This window comes from Periplaneta americana, chromosome 4, assembly GCF_040183065.1.
Source record: "Periplaneta americana isolate PAMFEO1 chromosome 4, P.americana_PAMFEO1_priV1, whole genome shotgun sequence".
Classification (NCBI taxonomy): Eukaryota; Metazoa; Arthropoda; class Insecta; order Blattodea; family Blattidae; genus Periplaneta; species Periplaneta americana.
The window spans coordinates 72,286,161-72,307,522 of record NC_091120.1 but is presented as its reverse complement, the minus strand read 5'-3'; the positions used below and the strand labels follow the sequence as shown (position 1 = coordinate 72,307,522).

Sequence of the window (21,362 nt, the reverse complement as noted above, 5' to 3'; positions counted from 1 at the left end):
CAATCTTTCACTGCTTTCACACACGTTGCACTATCAGTTTCAGGTAATTTATCAATAACTGTGACCACTTCTTTAAAATACTTAGAATAATACACCACTGACTGAATCCAGGTTCCCCATCGTGTAACAACCGGCTGAGGTGGGAGTGGGATATCTGGAAAGTTCTCTCTGAATATTGAAATCCTGGATGGGGCTTTACAAAAACATTTTTTTGTGTTAGAAATAAACGAATTGACAAGAGGAAATTCATTCCAGATTGTTTCAGAAACCCTGTGAAGGCCATGTGCTAGACAGGTTACATGCGTGAAGTTAGGATAAAATGTTTTAAGAAGTGGAGCTGCAGCAACCATGTATGAGGCAGCATCAGTACAAAACAACAGAACTTTAGAATCGTCTATATTACCTGAGTATATAGACTGTAGGCCTTTATTTACAAAATAAGCAATGGCTTGGCTATTCACTTTCGAAAGTTCCTTAACACATACGAGGTGTGGAATCGAAGGTCCATCAGGACTAAGTTTTCCTACTACCATATTTGCTATATACCTATTCATAGGATCTGAGGTTCCATCCACAGAGACCCATATGTAAGATTCACCTATATCCTCCCGAATGGAAGCTAAAGTTTCATTGTATATTCTGTCTAAGTAATTTTTTCTTAGGGTCGACTCAGATGGGATATTTTGTTTGCAGTATTTTTGTAAAAACTGTCTTAAAACCGGATTTTCAATTGCATTCCAGGGAATGTTAGCAGCAACAAACGCTCTGGTTAAATCAGCATAGAAATTGCTGCTGAGATTGAAGTAGGGTGTGTTAGTAAAGTTTGTTGCAGTTGATTTTTCTGCTGAGCTTTAGCCTTATGAGCCGCTCCTTGCACATGCTGCTTTAGGTGGCACTTCTTTTCTTGCGAAATCTAAAAATGTAAAGTAAACTGAATTAAAATAAAATCCTAATTGTTGTATTGCCGTATTTCTATCACAAAGTTAGTGGGTTCGAACAATCAAAATTTTAATGACCTGCAAATACTTTAACTATCGGACTTTAAAAGGTTAAAGTGTAGTGGTCTTAAAAAGAATTATACCTCAGGATAGCTCAGTCAATGTATAATTATTATAGGCCTACTCATTAAAATTAATAGAATTTATATATTTCAACTATTGTTACATACCTGTTTGCTACAAATCTTTCAGAATATTATTTTTCCATCATAAGTGAATTCTGAATATTCTGTTAGCCATTGCCGGATCAATGTAGATTTTGCACTTATATTTTTCGGCATTATCGCGTTAAACTTCACAGGAAAACGTCCTACCGCTCAAAACTTCTCAACACAAATAAGGTGAGGGAAAGAGCAACTGTTAACGAGCATTAAAATGAACCGTTGTTATTGAGATTCAATTGGACAAACATACAAAGTTCCACTTATTGTTGCATTTCCTGGTAGTGTTAACACTAGGAGGGCCATTCTTTTAAATATTTTGTAACGGTTTACCCTACTAATTCGCAGTTTTACGACTTTTCATAAATATTTCAAAAACACTCTTTCTCCAAAAATTGTGATTTTATGACACTCTGAAGGGCAGTACAGCTAATCGGTTTCAGACCGAAAACAGTCATTTTTATAGTATAGTATATCTCTGAATCGGTAGCAGCACATGTTGTGATTGTTGCCTGCTTCAAAACTAAGGTTGGTTCTTTGTCGGCATTTATGCCTCCAAACATGTTAAATTCGGTGAAATCTATTGCGAGTGTCGTGAGATTCAAAACATTTTGTTTCCTTTATCAATGGTTTCATGGCCGGTGTGAAGCAAACTTTCCACTTTTTAAATGCCTTAAATTTCGCAGTGAATGCATGTATAAATTATAAAAAGTAAGAGTAAAATGCGAAACTTTACAGTGAGTTAGGCATTTTTAGGCTAATATTAACAAATTAGGCTCTAATAACCGTTTTAGGGCATTTTAGGGCACTATAAAACTCTTTGAATACCTTTCAATTTCCATGAAACACAAATATTAATAATTATTTTTACTTTTCTCCTAAAGAAACAAAATAGGCATTTGCCCTAGAATCAGATGTCTGATAATAATATAGCGATGTGCCAAAGTGCATATTATAATTCCATTGCCAAATGGGCTTCTTGTACTGGGTGTCAGTTTGGCATCCTCATGTTTCCAACGTGTAAACACTATTACTTCCCGGAATGGCGTCCCGGTGTGTACCGGTCCAACTAACCCGTTGCATGGGCATGTGAAGGTTACTATTGACATTATCGTTAAATCCAGCAAATTGGTAACCAAAACTCTTTGTAGGTACTTCATCATAAGTGGATGAAGATAAGGAAATGAGAATAGAAAGCACATGTGGAACGAATGGACCCAGGAAGATTAGTACGAATTTGTAAACAAGGACGACCGTGAGGGAGAAGATTCACCCATGAGATGGGACAATAGCTGGTCCAATACTTCCACAAAATGAGGCCTGATAAACAGGGAAACCCTAATTAAATATAGAAGAAGAGAAAAAGAAGAAAAGAAAAGAGTACCTTCTTTGATAACGGTATGCTGCTGAGATTAGTTACAGCCACCGGCGTAGCTGAGGCGCTCGTCTGCCGAATTTAAGTTGCGCTCTGACGTCGGTTCCATTCCCGCTTGGGCTGATTACCTGACTTTTCCGAGGTTTTCTCCAACCGTAAAGCAAATGTCAGGTAATGTATAGCGAATCCTTTGTCTCATCTCGCCAAATACCATCTCGGTATCACCAATTCCATCGACGCTAAATAACCCAGTTTTTGATACAGCGTCGTAAAATAACCAACTAAAATATTATTTACAATAAGGGGATAAAGTAATACATTCTATGAATTTTGCAACGCTCCATTTACTAATTAAACTTTTATGAAATCTGTGTAAGACTTCAAGTCTTCTTCATTGTTGAATTTTCCTTAAATCCGTAACAGACTAATAAGGCGATAGGCCTAGTTAATGACAATCTTTAATGTTTTTACTTCATTCTCATGCTTATGTTGATAGCGTATGCCATTGATTTCATCCTGGCAGCGTTACCACTTTGTGTTTGCACTTAAAATTCGTGTCACAAATCGATTTTAATTTTAAATGTGATCTATATCGATACTTTTTCATTAGAAAAATTGCATTACAATTTTTATCAAAATAGAAACAATTTAATAAAAATGTATTACATAATGGAGTAAATCTATATTAGGATCGTATTTCAAAACAGTGAACCTACTTCGAGATCATATTAAGGAAACTTAGTAGATAATATCTTCAAGCTTGTAATGTCGTTAAGCAAATTAATTGTAACTTTGAAAATGCTATATATTAAGAAGGCAGGAGAGGGGATAGTGAAGCGTAACCAATTGTCTCTTCTAAACAGTAGCCACACTCCCCTGCATGTGGTGTACAGTCTATCCTCCTCTAATAAATGAGGCTCTGGAGACCGAGCCACAGTTCTGGAACTGGTACACACGTACAAAGTAAATGCTCTACTAGACTTAGGTCTAGATGGGTGAAAGTTTAACAGCGAATGGCTGGTAACTAATCCTGAAAACGTACTTATTTTCGAGTGCTTAGGAAGGAATATCACTTTCTTGAGGAGTAGCGAAACAAGACCTATGGACTCAGTGTTTTAGTGGGAAAAAATATTTACACAAACTCACCTTATCAATTTAGCAATTGCCAAATGAGCTTCTTGTACTGGGTGTCAGTTTAGCATCTTCATGTTTTCAACGTGCAAACACTATTATTTCCCGGAATGTCGTCCCGGTATGTACCGGTCCAACTAAACCGTTGCATGGGCATAATCATGAATAGTTCATGAGATGACTTAAATGAAATTTACTAATGTCATTATAATTAAATCAACCAAATTGGTAACCAACTTCATATTCAAGCTTGTAACGACATTGAGCAAATACATTGTATATTAATATTAACAAATACTGGATGTCAAGATATTCGGGATATATCGTAAATATTAGCACATGAGGAATCTACTATTGAACTCCTATAGATACGTCTATTTTGAAGAATTTATTAATTTTGATCATTTTAGAATTACAAAGGCGAACAAACAAACAAACATTTCTAACATGTTAAAACAAAATTTTCTATTCTAATAAAATTAGAAATGATACTTAGAAATTAGTGTCAAATTTAGTCTGTGTCGTACAGAACATACTTTCAGAATGATTTATTTCCGTGAAAAATAAAGTATTTGTGGCAATCCTAAAAATCTATATCATGTCATTTCGTTGCAGATGTCATAGCAGTGATCCGCGCAGAAGCCGCGAGAACACATCACGCATATGGATTGACTTCTGTGTCTGTTTCGAGGATAGGATGTACATCATCCAGATCTCTGTCTTGTTTCTTGATGTTCAAGTTTTTAATTCAGAATATACAGATAGCAATGCCAGAATTGCCAGTAGATAGTTTCTTGGGATATCCTTAAAACTTAATATTTTATAATGTATTTAAAACTAGAAGGAGAACACCTTTTTAAAAATTAATTTACCTTCAATTTTTACGTCATTCGGACACTATAAGAAAGTTCTTGTCTACTTTAAGCATCCAAAATGAAAAAAAAATAAACTCTTACTTTGTCATCTTGTCTTCGAAAGACTGTTTGGAGTGATAAAGTTTATGGAATACATCCATTTTCTGCATAATCGAATATTAAACTATTATTACCTCGGGTTTCTTGAGTTATTATCAATATCATGCTAGAAATTCAACTACTACTTATTAGCAGCTGGCAAGAATGATAGGAGTTTAGGAGAAAATTTTAAACAGAAATTAGTTTTTCATTGAAGTCGGTCATTACTGACGAAGTTAATGAATTTGTGCTCATGGAAGGCAATGAGTTATAAGTGTGATAAAATTCCATAAAATAATATATTTTAGGAGGAAAATGAAAGTATGAATCTCGTAAAATAAGCCTGTGCGTGAGCGAAAGATTACTAGAAAAATTTACTGGTAATTTCTCGCCAACGTCAAATTTAAAGTTTGTTCTCAGTATCGTGACCTGTCAATCTTGTCATCGTGAGTAAAGATTCCGCTTTGTAGGTACCACAAGTGCAGAAATACAAGCTGCTAAGCTAACAGAATATACTGATGACTTAATCCAGTGGTTCCAAATTGGGGTCACGACCTTCTAGGAGGTCGTATAAAGAGTTGGGTGGAGACGCGAGGTAATTGACAGAATAAATAAAAAAGGTCTTATAAATGTATGTTGCATTTAGAAACAGAAACACAAACAACATTGAAACATGGAACTTAAAAATAGAAAATGTTTCAGTTGTTATAAGTAAAGTAAGAAATAATTAATGCGATAAATGCGCCTGTTATTGAGAAAGTAGCTTCTTAAATCTGAACTATATACTCACAAACTATTAGCATTTTCAATTTCTTCCTTTTGTTTTGATGGCAATCATAGGCCTATACTAAAAACTTATTTCCATAAATATAAACTTGCAAATACTATAAAAAATTTAGTATCTTCTTTTGCAAGCTCGAAGTATTATTATCTTCGTTTGATTCAAAACTGGTCTATACTACTCCGCGAAAAAAATAGTTACAACATTCCATCAGTTCATATTTCAATATGTCCTTCCTTAGTATTTTTTATTTGAAATTGAAGCCAATTGAATGCAACTGTCTACAACCGGATTAAGTACCTAACTGTGACTGCCATAATTGTTTTGAATTTCTTCCAGAAAATACTCAGAAATCTGTAGTTTAAAATTGTGCAAACTTAATTTCATGGCCACAAAAACAAACTCAGTATTTGTGATGATATACAGTACGTAGCTAAATTTTACATGAGTTCTTTAATACATTGGAACGAATCAGTTTCTTTCTGTCAAGTGATGTCGACCAGAAATCAAGTTTCCTAATAAATCCGTCTATTTTATCTCTGGCTGTTACAAATAAATGTCTCGCCCAAAATTGGGTCACGCCTTCAAAAAATTTGGGAACCATTGCCTTAATCTGTAATACATGTAAATACTGAGAACTCGTTCGTTTTTTAAGTTCAGATGAGCTTGAAGTGCTGCATGGTGGAAGTAGTCCACCGCTGTGGTGTAGCGGTTAGAACGTCTGACTGTGAGAAGAGGGAGCCCGGGTTCAAATCCTGGTAGGGGCAAGTTATCTGGTTGAAGTTCTTTCAGAGGTTTTTCCCTGAACCAATTCTGCTGGGTAACTTTCGGTGTTGGACCTCGGATTCACTGCGCCATCATAATTATTACGCTTCCCTCTTTCATCAACAACTCCGTTTCTTTCCTAGTTTTCGGGCTTGCTCCGATGTAGATTCGGCTGTGGTCCGCCGCCGAACTTGGACCCCGTGGATGTGGTTATTCATTGTTGGTGGTAGCGCTATGCACCGTGGGTTCTCTATTGAGTTAATTGTAACTTGTGGGACTGAGTTGAGGAACTACGGTGATGCCTACCCTCCCCTGAAGGGGGACTAATGGATAGATGGTGAAAGTATAATGGTGTGGCAGTCCGCAGATAGCCTATTGTTCCCTCTCACTTGCACAGATGACGTCACGTGGGGAGCAAGATCCAGCTTTGCTTTCAGTGAAATAAGTCAAAGCATTTAAGACGGCTTCTACCATGGGAGCGCTGATGTTCTGTTGTGAATGAAGCTAGTGATTCAGGGGCAGATGTTTACGTTCCAGTTTCGTACAGGCAAAATTTAGTTGTTATTGCGTACAGTTAAGTGTAGGTAATGATATTCTACTTGCGTACAAAAGGAAAGAAATACAATTGAAGGGGTGAGAATGAGATCGTCAAAAGCCACATTTTTACCAGAAAGGATTTTTTTATGAAAGTTCATATGGGGAAGCTACTAGTAAAATATTGTAACATTTACTCAACAAATAACAGACATACACGCTGAATAAATTATGATACCGCACCCAATAGTATTGGATTCTTGACTTTCAATACGTTCTTCTGTAAAGTTTTGTCTTTGTGGCTTAGGACTAAATCATTCTCACCTCTTCAGTTCTCAATTTTCCTTCATACCTCATCCAGTCTTAGGATTTGCAGAGTTTAGAATTCTGGCGTGTTTAAAATTGTGAACTCCAGTTTTTTAGTAATAAAAATTGTCTTTCAATATTCTAAATTTATAGATTAAAACAATAATTGAATTTAGTCTAATTTATTAACGAAGGCTATTTTGTTAATCATTACTTCAAATTCCTTTTGAATTTATATTCATACAGGATAGGATAATTCTTTTGTCCAACTTAATATATTTCGTCCTTCGTTTTTCCCTTCCCAAAAGTAAATTAGATGTGAGTAGAGATGTCACTGATTTCTGCCTCTGATTAATTTCGTTATTAATTCACATGTATTTGGATGCTGATGGCTCACTATTTCGTTCAGTTTTGAATTGCACCTTTCAACAATATTGTTCGTTCGATGTAGCAGCGTATGACAGTTCCGCATTTCAAGTCTAAACGACTGAAGCCAATGGTCAACAAAAGAGTCAAAAAATTGTGTACGTTTATAATGTTTTGTGAATTTTGTTTGGTGATTCGCTTCGAATTCCCAACCAACCATCTCCCACATCTTTAATTGATAAATAGGCTACTGCATCACACATTCTTACATGGTGTCTTACATTTTCATCATGAGAGGCAAAACCTATTTTTTTGAACGATTCTCCACAGACTTTGACAAAAATGAGAATGACATATACTAATTGCTGTTGTTGGGAAGAACTTCTTCAGAGCATTGATGGAATCTGCATCAAAATGTAGCTCCACTAGATCATTATTCCATCCTACCGTTTCCAGCTGGCTACAAACATGTAACATTTTACATGTACTCATATTGGAGGAATATTACCTTGTACCAAACTACGTATACTCAAGTGGGACGATTTTAACACTTGTACCACCTTGTATACAAGTGTGACGTACGCTTCTGTGAACACCTCGAAGCCAGTACACTCGAGTCTATTGGTGGTCGGGAGCTAAAAACAAATGCTACCTACCACACCCCTCCCCAATGTACGAGTGGCAGATATATTTCCGGTAAGTATTGATTTAAAATTTACTCTTTTATTTTGGAATCGCCGCTGAAATGTAATTTATGTTATGTGTTTTGTTACTACTTATAAAATATTAATTGTTCATTAAACAAATGCTACCTACCACACACCTTTCCCATTGCACGGGTGGCAGATATTATGTTTCTATTTTAAGAGCCACTTAGTGTTAAATTAAAATGTACTCTTTTATTTTTAAATCGACGCTGAAATACAACTTATGTTGTACTTTTTATTACTCTATATAAAATATCCATATTCACAAATGCTACCTACCACATCCCCACCCCAATATACCAGTGCCAGGTATTTTATAATTTACGAGCCACTTAGTATTAAATTGTCCATTGCTGTGGTGTAACATTCAGAATGCCTGACGGTGAAACGAGCGGGCCCAGGTTCAAATCCCAGATTGGAACAAGTTAAGGATAGTTCACAATAAACCGGGAACGGAAACTAGAACGAGAACGGAAATATTGTTATAATAAATATATTTAAATGTGAGCAATCACATTTAACTTTCACATTCCCGTTCCCGGGCTCCGGCAAGCTCATTGTGAATGCTCACATTTAAATATATTTATTTTAACAATACTTTCGTTCTCATTCTCGTTGTTGTTTCCGTTCCCGGTTTATTGTAGACCAGCTTTTACCTGGTTGAGGGGTTTCCGGGGTTTTCTTTCATCCCATTAAGAGAAAATGCTAAGTAACTTTCGGCGCTGGAACCTGGACTCATTTCTATGGCGTTATCACCTTCATTTCATTCAGACGCCAGGATAGCCATAGCAGTTGATGAAGCGTCGTAAAATAAGCCAATTAAAAAGTATTAAATTGAAATACATTCCTTTATTTGGAATCGACGCTAAAATATAATTTGTTGTATTTTTGTTACCCCATATAAAATATTCATTATTCGGAAACATTTAGTCAGTAATTCTAACAGTGACTGCCCTCCTTCGCACACTAAACACAAAAGTCGCTACCAAATAGCTTACTGGTTGTTCTTGTGCTCGGGAAAGAAAGAGAATTTGTTGTTTATACTGTCCGACCATTAATGCACTCGAGTGTACCGCAAGGGAAGAGGTACGATCAAGCATTGCTGAGGTGCACACCAGGAGTCACATTATTATTTTTATTTCTATTATCTAGATCATCCGTGGATTCTGTAGAGTAAAGCTGTGTATGCTGTCACAGGGGAGAGGGCGGAGCCTGCTCCCTTCCCTTTGCCAAGATAGCTAGCGAGCGGGCGAGAGTTCATATAGTGTTCCTCTCCTACATCATTCCTTTCCCGCCCTGACTACTCGTTGGACCAGTCATCTATGACGCCAGTTGCGCAGAAGTCTTGTTTTGTAACTGGCACTGTATAGATTCCACGGACAGTGTATATAGGACAATTACAAATTATTTATCAGGTTTTAAGCGGCTGCATGAAGAAAAATATAACACTTACAATAATGTATGGTACATAAAAATAAACAAACTGTCCAAGTTTCGGACACACCTTTATAAGTGTTCGATGATGTGGCTTGCTGTCGTTACACGACACACATCGATGCGATATTGAAGTTCGTTCAATACGCACAGTAGTATATCCCAGGTAATGGTCGTAAATGCATCTGTAATATGATCCTTGATCTCAACCAAAGTTACTGGTAGTGGTGGTATGTACCCACTATGTCTTTTACACATCTCAAAGAAAAAATCACAGACCGTTAAGTCGGGGGATCTAGGAGGCCACTATAACAATGCTAAGCCATCTTCAGCGCATCGCCAAATCCAACGGCGAGGGATTTCTGTGTTCAGCTATGTTATTCTTCGATATGCTGCAGCTCAGTCACTTGAGGAAACAACCATTGCGCGGTATGTGGATTTCTGAGAGCTGCGAATGAAACTCGCCCTTACTCGCTCCATTGTTTATTAGAAACGCTTGGGCGTCCACTGATTTTACCTTTACTCACAGTACCAGTTGCCTTAAATTGACGATGCCATCGCAGAATGCTTTAGTGACCTGGCGGTGAAGTTCCAGGTTATTGTCTCCGGAATGCACGCTTTTCATATTCCAAAACTGGGAATGTTTTTTGCTGCATAGACATCTTTTTGAAAACTATGCTTATGCTGCCGTCTGTCTACACGCGCCAGAGGTACAACAATAGAAAAGTAAACTTTCAGAGTTTTTCTTTCGGTTCATGATTAGCACAAACATATTGCAACCTGATGAATCATTTGTATTTGACCTGTAGTACTAAAACCTGTCACATGCATTTAGAAAACGTACTAATTGTCAACCAGCGAAATATGAAAGTCAAGTGACATGAGTAACTGAAATGCAACATTGTATATTTCTATTGTGAAAGAACTGGTACAAATCATTTACATGCAAATGTCAAAAGCTTAAAGTAATAACCATCAAAACGAGGCATGGAAGGCAGTATAGTAAGAGATTAATAACTCGTAGAAGTCATTGTGTAAAAGTTCACTCCTGCCATGTGATGTAGTCTTTCACTCAATAGCTGTATCACTTCATTGCCTATCGTCAGCTTGTTTCTATTTCATATAGTACAAAATGTCCATACACACCTCAACAACACAAAACTACAAACTTTTTCTTCGAAGGTTTCTTCTCTACAGCTCGTCAATTTTATTATGTTTATTATTATTTATCCATGTGCTGCCCCTCACCTCACCATGTGTTTTGAACGTGACGTTGAACAAATTTCGGAGCACTTTCCCAGTTGCAGATACTCCTTTTCGATCTCATTTTTCATTTGGAAATGAGTTAATGGTTAATTTTATTTAAAGATTAGAGTAAGGCCTCGTTCACAAAGTATACTCAAACGTAAACATAATATTGACGTTGTATGTAGTTATGAATCATACCATTGCTACCCGTCCCGTGTAAATTGACCGGTGTTGATTCCACGAACTAGCAAACTGCATTATACCCCTCCACGAATACTTTGACCCTCCCAATACCAATTGTTCCGTAATCGTATACGATGTCTTGAATACGACAGAGACGATATCAGCGCTCAGCGGTCATGTGACATGGGACCAGTATTAAGTGTGATCATTCATAACACTACCACATAGACGAAACCGTAATGATATAAAATTAGAAGCTTGGTAGATCTAGGCTTTTTCGTTCAAGTGTATATCAGAGCCAATCAGAAGATAGAAAAGAAGTGACGTGATAATATAAGATTGAGAATCGAATAAAACTGTAAAATGAATCCATACGGTCTTATTTTCCAGCTTGTTCTCTGTCCTTCAAAGTAAATAGAACTGAGCATTACTTCAATAAAATAATTAACACCCAAATTCGATGACAGAATTTAAAAAAAAAGCATGGCTCGGACATAGCAAATAATGTACTCATCATTATCGATTTTACATCACTTGGGAACTGGTAGTATTAGTTATCTCGCTTATAAATTCATTTTTTCTTACTTTGAATGTTCAGATTTCTTACTTATGTCACCCTTTACGTCATATTTATGTTTACGTTAGTATTATGAATTCATTTAAAAGAATCATATGAGTATAACTTACAAAAATCTCAAATTACTGAAATGGAAGGAAGCGATACTTAAAATGCAGTCAGACCCATTGCTCCTGAGCAGTATTATTGAGAATGATAACAGATTAAATTTTAAGGAATCTTCCGACGGATGTATCCATCATCTTCATACCCACTGGCTCTGAACTTCTATGGCCTCAAGCTCAAACCCCGTTTCGGGATATACTCGCCTCAAAAGCTGCCTATAGTAATTGTAGACTTTGAGCCAGAAGTACGTGGATACAACTGAAACAGAGAAATCACACCACCACGTTACTTAATTTAGAAATTCAATATATTTGTTATTCACATTAACCTTAACTGGTATCTATGGGTCAATATAGACCCATATGGCTAGATATCCTTACGTATATTTAAAAAGCAATATCAGTTGAGGGTTAAGAACGATTTTTCTAGTTCAACACGTTCTTCGAAACTATCCTACATCGTTACAACATATTTTTCACGTAAGAAGTGTTGTAGCTTAAGAGAACCCTAATATTAAAATTGATCAAGAAATTGGTTTTGAGGTCCTGAGAAGAGTTTGGGACAGATTCAGCTATCGCCTCCATGTTTCCTTGGAGGACACAGGGCATTTATAAGATGGTGAGTAAAACTTGGCGACTCACAAAACTATTTTTACTTTGTTGTGTTATTATAACTTACTGCCATTATGATATAGCTGTAGGGTTTCGAAATTGGGTCCATCGTTTTGATACACTGTGTATATTAGTATCTTTTTTTATCTTGGTTACCAGTAAATTATTTTATTTATGTCTAAATTTTAATTATAGTCGAAAAAATGAGAATAAGAGCATATTTAGTAAAACAATGAACTGAACTCTTAAGAAACGTGTAAATTTTAATCGGAAATTATGTATAGTTTTTTTTGACAAAAAATAATGTTTTGCTTGCTTATAAATTACCTTGTACTTAAGTCCTTTCGTGATTATACTGCTTGATGAAGCAAGACCGTTTTACAGCAGAGACCACTGACGGAGAAAGCAGGAAACAAAGTCCAATAAATGGAAGACAATAGTTCCTAAAATACTGCAGTGTTTAAGCTATATTAATGAGATCACCACTTCAGTTTGTTTAGGTTCAAGTTCACATTAAATTTATATTCAGATTTATAGTTCAGGTTCCATATTTTTTTTATTTTATTGTGGATGTTTAAACTTTGATTTCTCAGTTTTTTTATTTTAGACTTTTTATTTTTTAAAATCTGAATTACTTAAAGGTAGCCTTTTATATTGATGTTTTTTTCTTTGGAAATCTCATAAAACATTCCGGAAATTGAAATCCGATCTCTTTGATGACGTGTCCAAAAGTTTGACGTACCGTACACAAAAGCACCCGCAACGAGCCCCCTCCAGTTGTAGACCTCTCTACTTTCGTCGGCGAATATGACGGTGGAGAAGGCCCACGTGACCAGCAGCAGCACGAACAAACTAATGATGATGTAGGGCAGCATCAGGACTACACAGCTTCAGCGTGAAGCCTCTCTGTTAACTCCCGGTAATAGTTGTACACTGTTACCCAGAAGTACATGGCCACCACTGCAAGAAATGATACCAATAGGCGGATATTTTTTATTGCTAGTAAGTTTGAAATGAATAAAAGTTAATACAATGAAGATAAACTAGCCCACTCCTGAATGAGTAAGACTCGTGCTCAGGAGGGGATTCCAATACAGACAAAAATAAAATAAAATTGAGAGTAAATACAGATTAAAAGGTGTTTGATATGTTTAAAACCAAACTATAAGTCCAATACAATTTTTTTTATTAATTTGGAGAGGATTCTTGGTTAAAATTATATTGGAATAAAATTTGTTTAATATAATCTGGGTTCTTGACTCATGCTATAATAAAAAAACTGCATTGGTTTTACATTTTGATTCAGACAAACGCAGAGAATTCATATTTTTATTTTATTATTTCTTTAAAACAAATAAGAGTAAGTAATTTAGAAGTTGTGGCAAAAACTTGGAACTTGAACTTCAGCTAAATAATTTTCGAATAAAAGAATATACTTAAAAGATTAATTTTTTGACATTACGAGTAATGGTCACATTAGTGACTGGACACTGTTAAAACTAGAACATTGTGGTTTGTTCTATGTATAACGATAAAATCTGAGGGCGAATAATGTAAAATTTACATGAGTACTGTAAGGAGGTCCAAAACTCCAATATAGGGATTGGAAAGTAATCAGTTATCAGTTAACGGTTAAGAGATAAAAAAATTTTCTATTACAAAAAGATTTTTAAAGTTGGCCAATTAGTCAGGAAAATAGAATTAGTTATTACTGCCAATAGGTAACAATGATCAATTTTATTTGATGCTGAAGTTCATCATAGAGTTCCCTAAACAAAATACAACAAATAATAAGAGGTAACAAAATTTTATATTTTAAATTCTCACTAAGGCAGACTCGATGTTTTAGTGAACCCAAACCATAAGAATATTTTACAACAAACGTAGGTTGTATACATTAAAGCCAAACTGTAACGTTAGCGCTATTTTTGAAGTAATATTTATAAGTTACTTATTATGGTACTTCAAAATAGCGCTAACGTTAGTGTTCTTGACTAAGCATCAGTTATAGCCTGACTATGTAGAGAGTGTTTTAGTCGTGTATTAATATGAGAATCTTTTTGAACGGTGAACGAATGTGTTCAAGGAGAAACAAAAAGGAAAACACAAGAAAGGTTTACTGACTATATACGACTGTGCCAACGATCAGTCCTCGGGGATTGAAGAAACGAGCTGTTTCTCCTGCGATGACGACCGTAAAGAATGCCAGAGTCACTGCGAGCAGAAGCGCCAGGCCGATGGTGACGTAAGGTAGCATCAGAAGTGGTTGTCCCTGCAAGAGATACATACATTTATTAAAAAAGTTAATGAGTTGGTCTTAAGTGAGTCCGATTCGGGTTTGCGAAAATATCAAGTCGAAGAATTTTATTGCTACTGCATTTCTTCAATTTGCTTCAACAAGTTGAAAAATAAAAAATTCTAATTATAGTTGATGGAAATATGTTGGAAATATTATTAGGCGTGATTTACTTGTTTAGTAATTTCGGATTTGAAGATTTTTATTTTATTTTTCTCTTTGTGACTGACCTAATCTTTGCTAAATTGTATTTGAAACAGCAGTTATGAACTTAAGGAATGCATCCTGTCTTGAGCCAGTAAATTTAGCCAAGGAGGAAAATTCATAAACGCATGAGCTACTATAGGAGTTCGATTCTCACCCAGCCTCCTTTTCTACTTCATTTTTAGATGGTGTTAACATCTTTACAGAATTGAATGCAAAATTATTACAGTAGGAGTAATTTATCGACAGTTGCCTTAGGTAATATCGGTAAGACTTAAGTTACTCTCGTTTGAAAACAAATAAAAGACTAAATAAAGAGAGTCATGAATAAATGATAAAACATATTTTATAGAGTATTTCTTCTAATTCCCACTGGGAAGTGGAATTACGAAATACCATTCTCATTAATATGGTTATATAATTCGATTAATGTTGTTGTCATCTCATTTAATATTTAGCTTGTGATTTGAACTGGTTAGTTAGGCGAATGTGATTAAGCGATTTCTTGAGACCTAACATATTTCTGTGTCCGCTAGGCTGATAGTTCACAAGATACGAGTAGATAAGGAATTTAAATTGTTTCAGCGATACTATTTTCCCAGGAGGAACTCAGTGGTACCGGTACTAAATCACTTCGACAAAGCTGCCTTGTCACAAAGGTGCAACGTGCCTATGCCTGCTGTTGAAGAGAAAATCACCAAAGATCGGACTGAAATTCTGGCGAGTCTGACTTTGTACGAGGACTCTTAAAAAAGTAAGGTAATAACAAGAGCTCTTATGAACAAACTTTATTTCACAGGTATATATACTTTTATACAGTATTAGGGTACATAGTCACCATGCTTGTTCCAATGGTAGACCAAGGCATCAATACCTGCACAGAAGAAATTTGCCAGTCGGTTTATAAGTGAAAATAATATTTTGAAAATCTAGATATTGTTGATAATTTCAACCAATTAAATTTGGCATAGAAACATTTCTGCTTACAGACGATCATGTTTTTGCGTGAGACAATGAACGTATACCCAAAAACATCTCCAAGAATGAAATATACTAATTTGAACGTTTAATTTCAAAATATTTTACTGAAAATATTTAAAAAACAACTTAATATTTTAGTATTTCTTCGTGATTGTATTCAGAAACAGAATTTTAGGTTTCCGATCCAGCGTTGAGAAATTGTCAACACTCGCAGCTTCCGTTAGCATGGTGGTACTATTGAAGACCTGAAAAGCAACTTTGTTGGGTATATATGTTTGAGTTAGCCAGTCATAATGTAGCCAACAGAGTGATTCTTCAGATTTTGGGCAATAAGACCCCGATCATGGAACCTGTAATACTTCCCCAAGTTCGACGATATGAATTTCCTACACACATTTAGAAACCTAACTTTATTATCTTAAAAATAATGACATGTAGAAAATCCTACTACATCATAAATTGGTTACAAATGATAAATCGTTTTTTTTTTTTCATAATTTTGGGCTATCATTTGTATACAAACAATTAATTTTAAAAGATAAATTTTAGAAATTAAACCATACATGTAGAACTTGAAAGAATAATTAGTCAAAATATACTAGAAATAAAATAAATTTTCATTTTTACTGTGTTCTCGTCTGGTGTACGAAAGTGAAGCTTTATTGTCAGGAGAAATGTTCGGAGATAGGAAAATTAATGTCACGATGGTAATACACACTTTCTTAGTATACCTTTCATGTGTTTTGCAGGTAATTTCTTGACAGTTATGTGCTTGTTCTGACATTACTGTATGACTTCTAAAGGCCCGTTTACACAGTTCCAGTTGGTGTTTTAGTTGAGGTGTCCAGTAACACTGGATTCCAGCAACTGTTCCTGTGTAAGCTGTCCAGCTACTATCATATTGGCAAGCCAGTAACTGGCACCATGTAAATGCACCCTATAATCTTTAAAATACATTTTATTAATCGCTCTAATATAGAAGGAATTTTGAAATTTATGTCTTCCCAACTTATGAAGAATAAAACATTAGGCGAAATCAGGAATTTTATAGTATAGTGATGAATATAAAATTTAATGTGGTAAAAGGATAAAGAAAGTGGTACTAGGAAGGTAGCTCAGGATGTGGAATAAAGAATAGCTTTATCATTATGCAAAATTTTTATTACGACTGAGTACTGCTCCAGAAAAAAAAATAGCCGGCCTGAATTTTCATTTTCAGATTCAACACATTGCGCATGCTCAGTACTCCAAAGCAATGGTACACACGAGATCGCTTTGGCAGTTATTGAAATTCATTTTACGTCGATTGTTGTCGTAACCCGAAAGACATCTGAAATAATACGGTGAAAATTTATCTATTCTTAATAGTAGATGGGTATTTATAAATGGTGCAGTAAATTGATTGATGGCAAAAGAAATTAACCTGCATAATAATGTAATTAAAAACATATTTTTCCCCAAGATTATCCGAACTTTGAACTTTGTAGTCTGCGATTTAGCACAAACCTATAGGAATGCTTGCGATGAATTATCATAATCGGGGTTATCGTTCTGTATTGTGTTTAATAATGAGTATTACGCGTTGATAGGATCTTATTTTCAGATTATTTTCTTGCGTTTTGCATTAATTGTGAAATACCTTCCTGTAATGCCATTCAAATAATACTGGATTGAAAACCATTGTTAAGTCCTTGTGGTGTGAATCGTGCTCTGTTAGGAGCTTCCAAAGTCGTTTCATTTTTTGGTTTTTGGGACTGTATTGTAATTATATAATTTATGGCTGACGTCAGATGTAAATTTATTTATTTTTTTTTGTAATACAGAAAACCAAGTTCATCTTACTATTTGAAAACGGACAATTTTACTACAGTGAAACATTTCATTTACGGATATCGAAGGGATGTAACAATCTGTCCGCATATGGGAGGTGTCCTTTATTGGGAGGGAGGCTCCCCAATCTAACAGTAAATTTATAATATGCATTATGTATCCCTTCACGCTTTAAATGAAATGTATTACTGTAGTTTAATTCTAAATACAGTCCACTGTATTACAGTAAATTCTTTGCAACTTTGAACTATAGTAGATAAGACCGAAAAAGGAAAATACAGCACTTGCCATGCTATTTTATTCTAGGGCTACAGTTATGCAGTATTGTAATTTACAGTTTTCAACTTAACCTTTATGTTCAGGTGCCATGTCTCTCGAAACAGAACTGTTTGAAGTGAAGAGAATAATCCTACTAACCCTATCATGTGTCGAATACAATTTCACGATCGCGGAAACCTTGGACCCATCAGACAGGTTAAATTTTATGACTTTCTTTATCTACCCACTTCCAGCTAACAAGGGGTAGCCTGCTGGGCTAGTGGTAGCCTACGAGACTCTTATTTTCTTCTTTCATATTAAGGAATTTCTATACAGTTCTCAAAACTCAATTTTCCATTTTTGTAACACATTAGGTCTTGAAATCCAAGTTCTGTCCGCAGTCAGGAGGTAAAGCAAGCTTAAGGACTGTGAAACAGCTGTCCGTGTCTGAGAGTGTCCGTAAACTAGAGTTAAATTTATCATTATTTCTATATTATTTCAGTTGGGACATAAAAATCTGTCCGTATATGAGAAGTGTCCGTATCTTGGTGTGTCCGTAAAGAGAGGTTTCACTGTATTTCATATACAGGAGAAATCAGGCACAAGCGAAACAAGACATTTTTAGGAATATTAGAGGTGAATGTTTTAAGAGCAATAGCAAATGAAGCATTAAAATATTAAAATTAGAAATGAAAAAAATAAGGCAGCATTTGAAAGGAAACCAAATATCACATTAGGTTGAAAATAAAATGAGAGTAGGATGATCATGCAATTCGTATGAAAAAAGTAGAAAAAACAGCAAGAGTAGCTAGGAATAAGATTCCATTTGGTAAAAGAAGTATAGGTCGGCCAAAAAGAAGACAGGATGATGGCAAAGCAGAGAATTGAAGAGGAACAGACATAATGCTTATATTGAAAAAAAATAATAAAGGCTAATTTTTGGATCTACAAATAATAGTTTTAAAAAATGACTCTTAATAGGAATATTACTGTACATATTAAAGAACTTAACTGTAGCGAAATGCATGGAACGTATCATAAGTTAAAAAAAAAATCATATTCACACTTGTTTCATTCATTCTCTTCTCATCAATATACCAAGTCTCTTTTGTTTTACTGTTCGTTCTTCACCGGAAATGTACTCGACTTTAACGGCGAGTAGGATAGTGTACAGCTCGAACGGAACCTGGTGAAGCTTGTCCTTGATGGCGAAATCAGTTCTACGGGCGGCTAGGAGTGGAAGGGGTAACGCTTGTTCAGTCTCGCTTGCATCTCGTCACTATAACATCGGCCGATAGCCGACCCCTCACCACACTACTGTTCTCTCCCTCCAAGCTTCACCAGGTTCCGCACGAGCTATATTTTCCTGTATAGACCCAAAAACAAAATTTGGGCCACCTGAATTTTCCAAGTTCCAGCTGTAACATACTGACATCACATCTGACCAGTTAACTGGAATACTCACACGATAGGCGCCGTAGAGGAGCAGAGAGTGTAGTAGGAGCGACACCTCGCCCGTCACGAACGTAAGGAAGCAGGGCCACTTGTCTGCGGGTAAGATAGGGCAACAATAATAAATGTTAAATTATACAGAAATATTTGTTGCACCTTAGACTCATTTCAAGATTGCATCTTAATAAGTGGAGTTGACATTTTAAAATAGTTAATAAAATCATTATTATTGCAGAATAATTTAATTTTTCCACTACCGGCAGTAAATGTCACTTTCTAGGTTACCAAAATCGGGGGAGAATTATAACATTTCCCCTAAGGGAGAGAAATATAACTTAACAATGAGACATATCAATCGTAATTGCTATGACATTTCCTTTGCATTTGTGCATATGTGCTCGATAAAATAGCTCCAGCGAACTTCTGTAACTAGAATTTCAGAAATATAACACGACAATATCGTCTCGGTTGTGGAAAAATTAATATAGACACCGCGGCATTAACACAAAATTTTTTCCTCAGTACATTTATAGCCCTCGGCATAAATTCCTCGGCTAAAATCTTGTACCTAGGTCTACCTCAGGAAAAGTCATGCATTTCTTTCTATTAATGTATGGTATTCTGTTTTTTCGTGTACTTGCTATGCTACATGTAATCAATGTATTAAGGGAAATTATTAATGAAATTTAAGAAATGGTCTATGGGCAAATATAACAATGTTTATATTTGGGCCTAATTTTATTTACAAAAGTCAAATCATTCTTCCTTAATCATAAAATGACATAGACTTACCTTTTCCGCTCTTGATAAATCTCTAGCAGATATTTTTAAAAGGCATGCGCATTGTATTTCAAGGTCGTGTAGATTTTCATTCACAGTACCAGTTTCTCAGTCATTTATTTATTTGCATTTTGTGTGTACAAAATTCTCCCTGTATAAAATGTCTTATCCGAATCAATTCAAAATTTCTGAGAAAGTTGTAATAAGTACGAGGATTAAAATTTACTCTGGGTTTTATATCCATCGGATTATAGTATACATATAACAGGTTATATTGCAGTAATGATGAAATTAGAAGAAAATAATAAATATGAAAATTTAAAAATGTGTGGTCAGTAAAATGTACGTACGATATTAAAACCAAGGCCAATTTTTGCATATACGCATTCTAATATTATGCAATGAAATATATGAAAAAGGCGACTGGCCTGAAGATTTTACGGAGAGAGTTTTGTTGCCAGTACTGAAGAAAAATAATTTAGTTTTATTTATTTATTATTAATATTTGTGTGCTGGACAACAGCCGGAGGCCAATTAGCCTAAAGTTCAGCAAGGTACAAAAAGACAGAAGATACATAAATAGAAATACAAAGGATATAAATATATATATCGAAATGATAGCCGTCCAAATCTTGGATTTTAAATATCGGCATCCTAACCAATTTAAATGAACAAAAAAGAAAATGTAAATTAATGTTAAAAAATACACAATGAAATTTAAAAAATAATATTCTGCACTAAATTAATATCTATATAAACAAAAGAAAAATAACATAATAAGAACAAGGACGTTTATGTTATAAGATGGAAGGAAAGTTGGAAGAAGGGTAGTTTAGCTTCATGAAGGAAAAAATTGCGAGAGATGCAATTGGATTGCTGCGAAGAATCGGCGAAACTTTCTAGAGAAAAATAAAGAAGTGTATGTAGTATTTGTGGACCTGAAAAAGGCTATGACAGAGTGGATTGGAATAAACATGAGGATCCTGCAGAAAGTTGTTGTGAATTGTAAATATGGGAGGTTATTCTGTAACCTTTATACGAAACGTGTCAAAGTCAGGATAGGAGAAAAAATGTCGAAGGGATGTAGAATAGGTAGAGGAATACGACAAGAATGCCCTTTACCACCTACCCTGTTCAACATCAACTTGGAGGATTTAGTGAATAATTGTTTTCAAAACATGGGAGGGGTATTAGGAGGAGAAACAAGAATAAAATGCATACGATTTGAAATGATACGGCGTTGTTAGCAGAAGAGGAGACGATACTAAGGGGGATGCTACTGGAGCTAAATGACTGTTGTGAGCAGTATGGGATGAAGATAAGTGC

At 35.2% G+C, this 21,362-nt stretch overlaps 1 protein-coding gene across 3 annotated transcripts in view; it reads right to left on the bottom strand.

Moving 5' to 3' along the window:
• Positions 1 to 10,400: 10,400 nt before the first annotated feature.
• Positions 10,401 to 21,362, bottom strand: part of LOC138697911 (uncharacterized) — a 67,127-nt gene continuing 56,165 nt past the window's right edge. For 2 of the 3 annotated variants that reach the window (XM_069823500.1, XM_069823501.1), the window contains 4 exons: positions 19,270 to 19,352; positions 14,360 to 14,507; positions 12,978 to 13,195; positions 10,401 to 11,882 (listed from right to left, as the gene is read on the bottom strand). The gene's annotated coding sequence lies outside the window, so the exon portion shown is untranslated. Of the gene's footprint in view, positions 11,883 to 12,977; positions 13,196 to 14,359; positions 14,508 to 19,269; positions 19,353 to 21,362 lie in introns of those variants that run through there. The other variant, XM_069823504.1, reaches the window with a different exon arrangement.